A 7,979-nucleotide genomic window follows, 5' to 3' on the forward strand; every position below is an offset into this window, starting at 1 on the left:
CAGGCACAGAGCAGGTGCTTATCAAAGTCAGGCACTTTCCTTTCCCTTCTCTATCGTCCTTCCAAGGTTAGCCCCGTTCATGAGGTCCTTATCCCCCATTCATGAGGTCCATAATCCCTACCTCAAGGGGTGTGCTGTGCGCAGAATGGGCCAGGCCGGGCCAGGCCTATGAGCTTGGCACAGTCACACACACATAGCTCACAGTGAGACTGCAGATAAGAATGATTATCATATCACAAGCACCTATCAGAAGAACTATTCCAATTATTATTGTTTAAATGTGTAGCCCTATCACCCAAAGATAACTACTACTAACATTTTCACATGTGTCCTTACGGATATCTAGAGAGAGTAAAAGAGAGATCATGCTGTACATACTCTTTTCCTTCGTTGTCCACTTAACTTCTATATTGCCAACTCTTTTTGTGTCCATAAATATCCATCTTTTCTGTTACTTTAAAAAACGATACAGTATTCCAGCGCATTTACAAATCTAAACCCTTGCTGTTGGATATTTAACTTTGCATTCTTTATGCTCTTTTAAAGAAAGCTGCAATAAACACCACGTAGCCAAGCCAAGTACACATTCCCACTTCTATTCATCGAACACAGTTTTCAAGCCCAGAATACAGGCCTGCCGTAATTTATTTATTTAAGCCAATGTCCTACAGCTAGATATTTAGGTTCTATATAATTTTTTGGCTCCTATGGAATATTGATATGAATGTCTGGATGCCACCTCTTCATATGTTATCTGATTATTTGGGATAACTTCATATGAAGAGGAATGAGTGGGGCCAAAGGGAATTTGTATTTTTAAGGCATTCGATGCACTCAGCAAAACTGCTGCTGGGGAGTTTTTTATTTATCTTACTCGATCACTTGCATCCATTCAACAAACATTTGCTTTGTGAGAAGGTGCTCCTAACCTACTTTGTCCTCCTCAGCACAGTGGTGCAGCGGCGTAAATGACCCAGCTAGACGTGTGATGGAGCCTTAGCTCGGCCCCTCTGTTGCCTGCATGTCCTTGGGCGAATCACTTACTTCCCTGTGCCTGTCTCCACCATCTCACCAACCTTCAGGTTTATTGTTGATCACATGAGAAGCAAGATTTGAAAGAGCTTTGAGAACTGAACAAATAGATGGGACTTACTGCTAACACAAAGGGAATTTCTCATGCAGCGTTCTCATTATTTTGTTTTTGCACAGAGCTTTAAGTTTGCCATGAGACTCCTTATTAGGTTTTCTTAACTCTCCCCTGCTGTGGTTACCAAGAGACAGATGGAATATAATTTCTTATGGAGAAAACAGAGAGTCTCCATGGTTTCCTCTGGACCACATCAGCCTCAGGGACTGCTACCCAAACTCATCGTCAGCCTGCTCTCTGAGCCATATTTCCTTTTTTCTAGATTAGAAGCATAAAAGTGACCATTACCCCAAACAGATGCACTTGCATTCATAGTGAATCTGATGGTGCCAGCAATTCAGAATGTGAAGGCAATTTACAATTTAGTGCTTTGCAGCCAAATCAAATGCAGTGACCCTTTCTTTCTCTTTCCAGAAGATTTGGAATTTTCTCTGAGGGGAGGAGGGAGAATGAATAAGCCTGCAGGTTCCTTGAGCATTGAGATTGCTACTTATTTCAAGATTCAGCATGGCATCTAGCACAGCCCTAGGCCCCCATCAGAGGCATCTGTAGTGCCAAGAACGAGCACTTGTCTCAAAGCCTAAAATTTACAGCCTAAACAGCCTTGCCACTTTCTGTCTGATCAATAAACATGTAACTTATCAATTGCCTATTAAAGATCAGGTGCTGCACTAGGAGCTGTGCTGCTTTACGTAAGTGAGTTCGCCTCTCTGAACCTTTGTTTTCTCTTCTAGATAATGGAAGTAATAATTCCTACCCAGTGCAAGAATAAAAGGGAAAGGTTTAGAGAAAAGCTTGGGCACATGGTGGAGGTTCAATGACAAATCTGAATCTGAGCAAGACTCATCAAATGGCCATTCCAGTGATACAGCAGCTCTTCTGTGTGCAGATATGTAACTGCAGGGTATGTGGAGGCAACCCCCCAAAACTTCCAACAAAGGGACCTATGATTGCCCTTCTAGAATACCATATAAAGAATGCATATAAATGCATATAAATAATGCAGGGTCAGTAACACATGACGTACATGCCTATTTTCTCCTTCTCTTGCCCACAACAGACATTTTTTTTATTAAGATATTGTTATAAGATTTTTTATTAAGATATTGATTTACACTCTTATAAAGGTTTCACATGATCAACATTGTGGTTACTATATTCACCCCATATTATCAAGTCCCCCCCACACCCCATTGCAGTCACTGTCCATCAGCATAGTAAGAGTCACTACCTGAACAACAAACATTATTAATCAAACACGTTGCTCTTTTCAAAATCCTCAGTAAGGAGTTCCGGCCAGTTACAACAAATGGAATAGCGCTGACTAGTGCGATGCAGCCTAGCTAATCCCACATTTAATTGATCAGAGCACAATTATTTTAAATAATCCCCCTGGAGGATTTTCTTCTTGCAGTTGCTAAAGCACAGTGCCCCTTAAAGAGGATAGTGGAGAAGTACCTTTTCCTCTGTACTGAAGATGGTCAAAGCAACCCTTTCAAGAAGGTTCACACCGTGTAATCAATTGGCCACAGGAGTTGCTTCTTATAAATGCCAGGGAACGCCAGCAACTCCCCAAGCCAGAAGCCACCCAAGCTCAGGCATATGAAAGATGGGGCTTTGGTCTCAGCTCAAAGTGGCCCTATGTTCTGCCCTCCCACTGCTCCTCCAGAGAATGTGTCTAATTTATCCAAAGACGAACTATCCTTTTTATTACATGTTTACTTAACCTGCTTAATCTAGCTGCTCAACCTCTCTGTCTCTCAGTTTCCTCAACTGTGAAATGAGACAATGAACAGTATCTACTTCATAGACTTGGTGAGAACATTAAATGAGATGATGCCTGTAAAGCCCTGACACACAGTGTAGGTGCTTGGTAAGCTTTACTTATCATTAGCTATTATTATTAAGCACTTACCAAGCACTAGGCATCATTGAGCCTTGTCTTAATCGTGTCTTGAAAACAATCATATGAAATGGGTTAAATTTTTTAAAAAACTAATTGTTGTGGATTGATTTGCTCAAGCATATGGTGTTTGTTGATGTAAAGTATTTAACGATGAGTTGTTTAGTTCCTGTGCCCACACTTTCTTTCCTGGGAGCCCCAGACTGGTGCAGCAAGAACAGTATATGGGGAATAGTGTGACCTAATTCCACATGGCTTTAAGCCAGTGACACCGCAATGATGTGGTGGAGTCAAGATTTGAACCCAGGTTGTTTTTGTTCTTTGGTGTTATGACACTTCCTCAGGTCCTACACTACCCCCTACCCCAGGTACACTTTCATAGAAAACAAAAATCAAACAAAAATACAGCAAACAGCAACATCAGAAACTAATGTTTGTGCTCTTACTATGCCAGGTAATTTTCTATGCATCGGTCTTCTCTGCTTTATGTAATTGTCACAACAGCAACACTTTAAAATAGCGTGCCAAGTGTAAGCCCCTCCCACCACTTACCAGCCTAGGAACTGAGGTCAGTTTTGGGTCCATTTCTTTATCTTAAAGGTGGGAATAATTACCTCTACCCCACAAAATTGTCATTCATTCATTTGTTCACTAAACATTTATCGAATTCCAAGAATTATGCTACACACTTGATATATACTGGAAAACAAAATGGACATCATCTTTGACCTCAGGGAGTTTCCTATCCAGGGTTAAATGAGATTGTGTATATACAATGCTTAGCACAAAGCCTGGGAAATAAAACATGCTCCATAAAAGTTAATGTCATTATTACTATTATTACCGTGGTCCAGTCAGGATTTGAATGAAAATCTTTTTGACTCCAAAATCCTTTCCATAAAATAGGGTTTTGTAGGAGGCCACATGAGATGAGACTAGATGGAGGTTTGGAGATTTCAGAGATGACTTGGAATGCTAGATCTTTAATATGTGCAAGAGCCACCTGCGTGATTCCTTCAACTTCTAAAGCATTTTTAGGTCTTCTCATTCTCTTTTTCATCATCCACCAAGCCAGATGTATATGTCTTTAAATTTCCCTAAACACACCCCTCTGTATGGGAGTAAATGTATTTTCCTTTGCACGGGGGTGGGCCCCGTGTGTTTGATTTGCCTGGAAAGGTGTGGAAACCACCCAGACACGGTGCTAATGGGATGTGACAGAACTCGCAGCTTCCCTGGGCCTGGAAGGAAGAACGGTGACGAAGGGAAGCTTAATGAGCTTCCACCCACATTTCAATTACCGTAACAAGCTGCCAAAGGAAGCCCTGTTTGCAGTACTGTATTCTGGAAAGTTTTGACAAGCCCAGGAGGAATCTATCTGGGCAGAAACTGAGAAAGCCTAAGGCAGGAAAACAGTGATCCCCTGGGAGAGATGTATATGGATGACAAAGCCAAGCCAGCAGTCAGGTCTGTCACCTGGGCCCTCTGCTCAAAAACGACTCCCTCATTAGCTGTCCCAGTGCAGTTGTATCAGCTATCTAATGCCACCATAATGCTGCCTAACAAAAACTGCAAACCCTCAGTGGCATACAATAACAAACAATTAGTTTTTAGCATGAGTCAGTGGGTCAGTTGGGCCTTTCTGATCATTTGAACTGAGCTCAGTGGAGTCCACACATGTCTCTGTGGTCAGCTAGGTGACTTTGCTGATCTTGGTTGGACTGTCTCACATCTCCAGGACAATGGGGCTGACTCAGCTCTTCTCCACATGGCCTCTCATCATACCCACAGGTTCGTTCTTGGGCAGGAAGAGGGTTCCACGGAAAAGGCCCAAATCAGGCAGGGTCTCTTGATCCCAGTCTCAAGAAAGGTATAATGTTACTTCTGCTGCATTTGACTGGTCAAAACAATCACAAGGTTTAGCTGAAATTTGAAGTTTGGGAAATAGATTGCATCCCTTGATTGGAGGGGCTACAAAGCCACATGGCAAAGAGTATGGATACAGGAAGACCATGGATGGGTCTGTCAGTGCAGCCAATCTCCTAAAACAATGTAAAAACAATAACCACCATTTCTGAACAGCAACTATGTGCCTGTTTTATGTATATAAGAAGATGTCAAAATGGGATGCTTTGAGTCTTGGTTTCCACCGAGGCCCCACGGGCCAAGAGTGAAATGAGATGATCAAACCCTGGATACTTCACAGCAATGTGCTGGCCTTGCAAAGTTTCCAGTTAAAAATAGTTTTGTAACCCTTGGTCCAACACTGACCTTCAGGATATGAGAAGATTGAAGTTGGAAACTGGGAAGAGGGTGTTTTGGAGGAAGTAGTCCAGTGTGAAGTGAGTCTCGGTCCCTGCTGGGAAGGGGAGAGGCGATTATGCCTCACCACAGCTTTGCGGGAGGAACGTCAAGGAGGGCCCCAGTTTGCTGTGTCCCTGGAGTCTGGGGGCACTGGCATCTGACTCAGACCTGAAAAATGTGTAGATCAGCAGGCTGTGACTAGAGCCTATCAAAATCACAGGATGAGGAGAGGGTAGCGATGGGAGCAGGTCCCAAAGCTGTGTAGGTTTCCCATGAATTGAGCCAATGTATAGAAGAAACTGGGGTGAAGGCATGGTGAAAGCACCCTGGCCAAGAGGAGCAGAGAGAGGCACTGCCACGGAGCACCTGGCCTGGTAGCTGGGAGGGAGGCATCTTAAGGGGGGAGACTGAGGAATCCCTGCCATGTCAGGGACCATGCCATGTGTGGAAGCCACTAGAAGGGGGTCCAAAAGAACCCACAAGGCAGTCTGCTGAAGAACAGACTCAGCTTTGAACCCCAAGCCCAGATGAACTTAAAGTACCTGCCAGTCAGAAGGTGCCAACACCGGGTCATGACAGAACGAGTCAGGAAGGCCTTTCCTGCTCTTGCCAATCTGCTCTCTGCTCCCTCAGGCCTTTGGTCATCACAGAAAGAAGGTAGAGACATAGGGAACCCAACCACAAGCCCGTTTCCCAGTGCCTGAGTGAGAGAGGGGCAAGGCAGAGCTGGTTCCAACCCACACTAACACTGCACCTTTGATGGAACTAGAAAGCGGTACGCCCTGCAGGAAGCTTTACTTCGGTTTGTCTGAAGTTTGTGCTTCCACGCTGGGGTGGTTACCTGTTACCGTAGGCTTGCCCCAGCCCTTTCCCCGTGAGCTACCAGCTATAGAAAAGCAAATCTCAGGCATCACATGATTTTCTTAGTGACTCACCATGAATCTCCACATACCATACTTAGCATGATGCAATTAACAAGAACTCCTTAATTTCATCTACTATTTAGTCAGTGTTAACATTTTTCTAATTATTTCGGAAATGTCTTTTTTTTTTTTTTTTTACAGTTGGTTTGTTTGAAAGAAGCTGTAATTTCAGATGAAACCCAAAGTCTTAACCATTACTTAAGAATGGGCATTTTAATTAATTACTGAGACGGAATTATTTTGTGAGTAAAAATGACTGCGGGACATTTTCTTATCCAGGAATAACAAGTGAAGGAGGTGGCTCAGGATTTTATTATGGGCAGAGAAACAGCTCCCCATGGCCTGCCAATGGACAGTGGAGAGAAGAATAAGTTTTGTTTCTTGCACCCTATTATGTCCTGCCTCTTCATCCAGATGGTGACACACAGGTTATCTCTAATCCTCACAACAGTCCTTCAAGGTGGTTTTATAATCCTCATTTTTATAGATGAGAAAATGTAGATGCAAAATAATTAACTTCCCAAAAGTCACACAGCTATTACTTGATAGAGCTGACACTCCAACTCAAGTCTGTTTGACCTCCCCAAGGGACTCTGGAAACGAACTACAATACTGTCATAGTTCCTAGGAACTGAATATAACATGAATGCCTTTTTACTTGTCCGTATCTCCTTGTGAAGGCCTTTTTATCTGACATTGGCAAGAATTGAACCATCTCTGCTATGGACTTAGTTTCCTAGGAACTGGGTACATAGTGAGTGCCTAATAAATGGAGTCTATATATATGCTTGGTTGGCCTGCTTCAACCCTGAAGCCAGTACAGCACAGAACCTTACACAGAGAAACACGAGTTCTGACAGCCAGTCAGTGTGAAAAGCAATTTTTTCTTCTGATGGGGCACCTATGGCCACATGAACTGCATCCTTTCCTTCCATAAAGCCTTTTCAAAAGCTGTTACTTATGTCTGAGCCTATCTATACACCCCACCCTCTTCTCTCTGCCTGACAAACTCCTAACCCTTCAGGGTTCTGCATAAATCTCATTGGCTAAGCGAAGCTTTCTCTGTCTTCCCAGATGAGGTTCGTCCCTCCCATGCATACCTACCAGGTGCAGGGTCTATCTTTCCCTCCGAACTATAAGGCTGATGAGGCATAGATGCATCTGGTTTGTACCTGGAACATAGTAGGAACTTGATAAATATTTGTTGATTGAATCTTTACAATTTTTTTTAAAACTGCCTTTACTAAAGATTCTTAAAAAAATTAAAACAGAGCACCAAGGCATTCAATTCATAAAATAGAGCAAAACTTGAAATTCAGTTTCTTCTCCCCATTGCTGTTCCCACAGCCCACTCCACCAAATTCCTTTCCTGTATTTTGTAAACTCAGATTTCCACATCACCATACCAGCTATTTTGTGTTCTCTGTCTCTTTTGATGCAGTTCTTTCTCCTATAATTAACTTGTCCCTCTATTTCCTTAGAGTTTTCGCATCTACCCATTTCCCAGATTTCAGAAAGCAAAGAAGGCCTTTGGCTCAAAAAAAATCCTACGTCCTTAGAGAAGGTGGGGCAGGATTATAAACTGAAAGCATGCATATCTTTGCCCATTTTGTTCCTTGCTGTTTTCTCAGTGCTTAGGCTAGCTCCTACCGCATAGGCAGAGTTCAATCAAAATTTCCTGGTTGAATAATATATTGTATTC

The sequence above is a fragment of the Manis javanica genome, chromosome 15 (assembly GCF_040802235.1).
Source record: "Manis javanica isolate MJ-LG chromosome 15, MJ_LKY, whole genome shotgun sequence".
Lineage (NCBI taxonomy): Eukaryota > Metazoa > Chordata > Mammalia > Pholidota > Manidae > Manis > Manis javanica.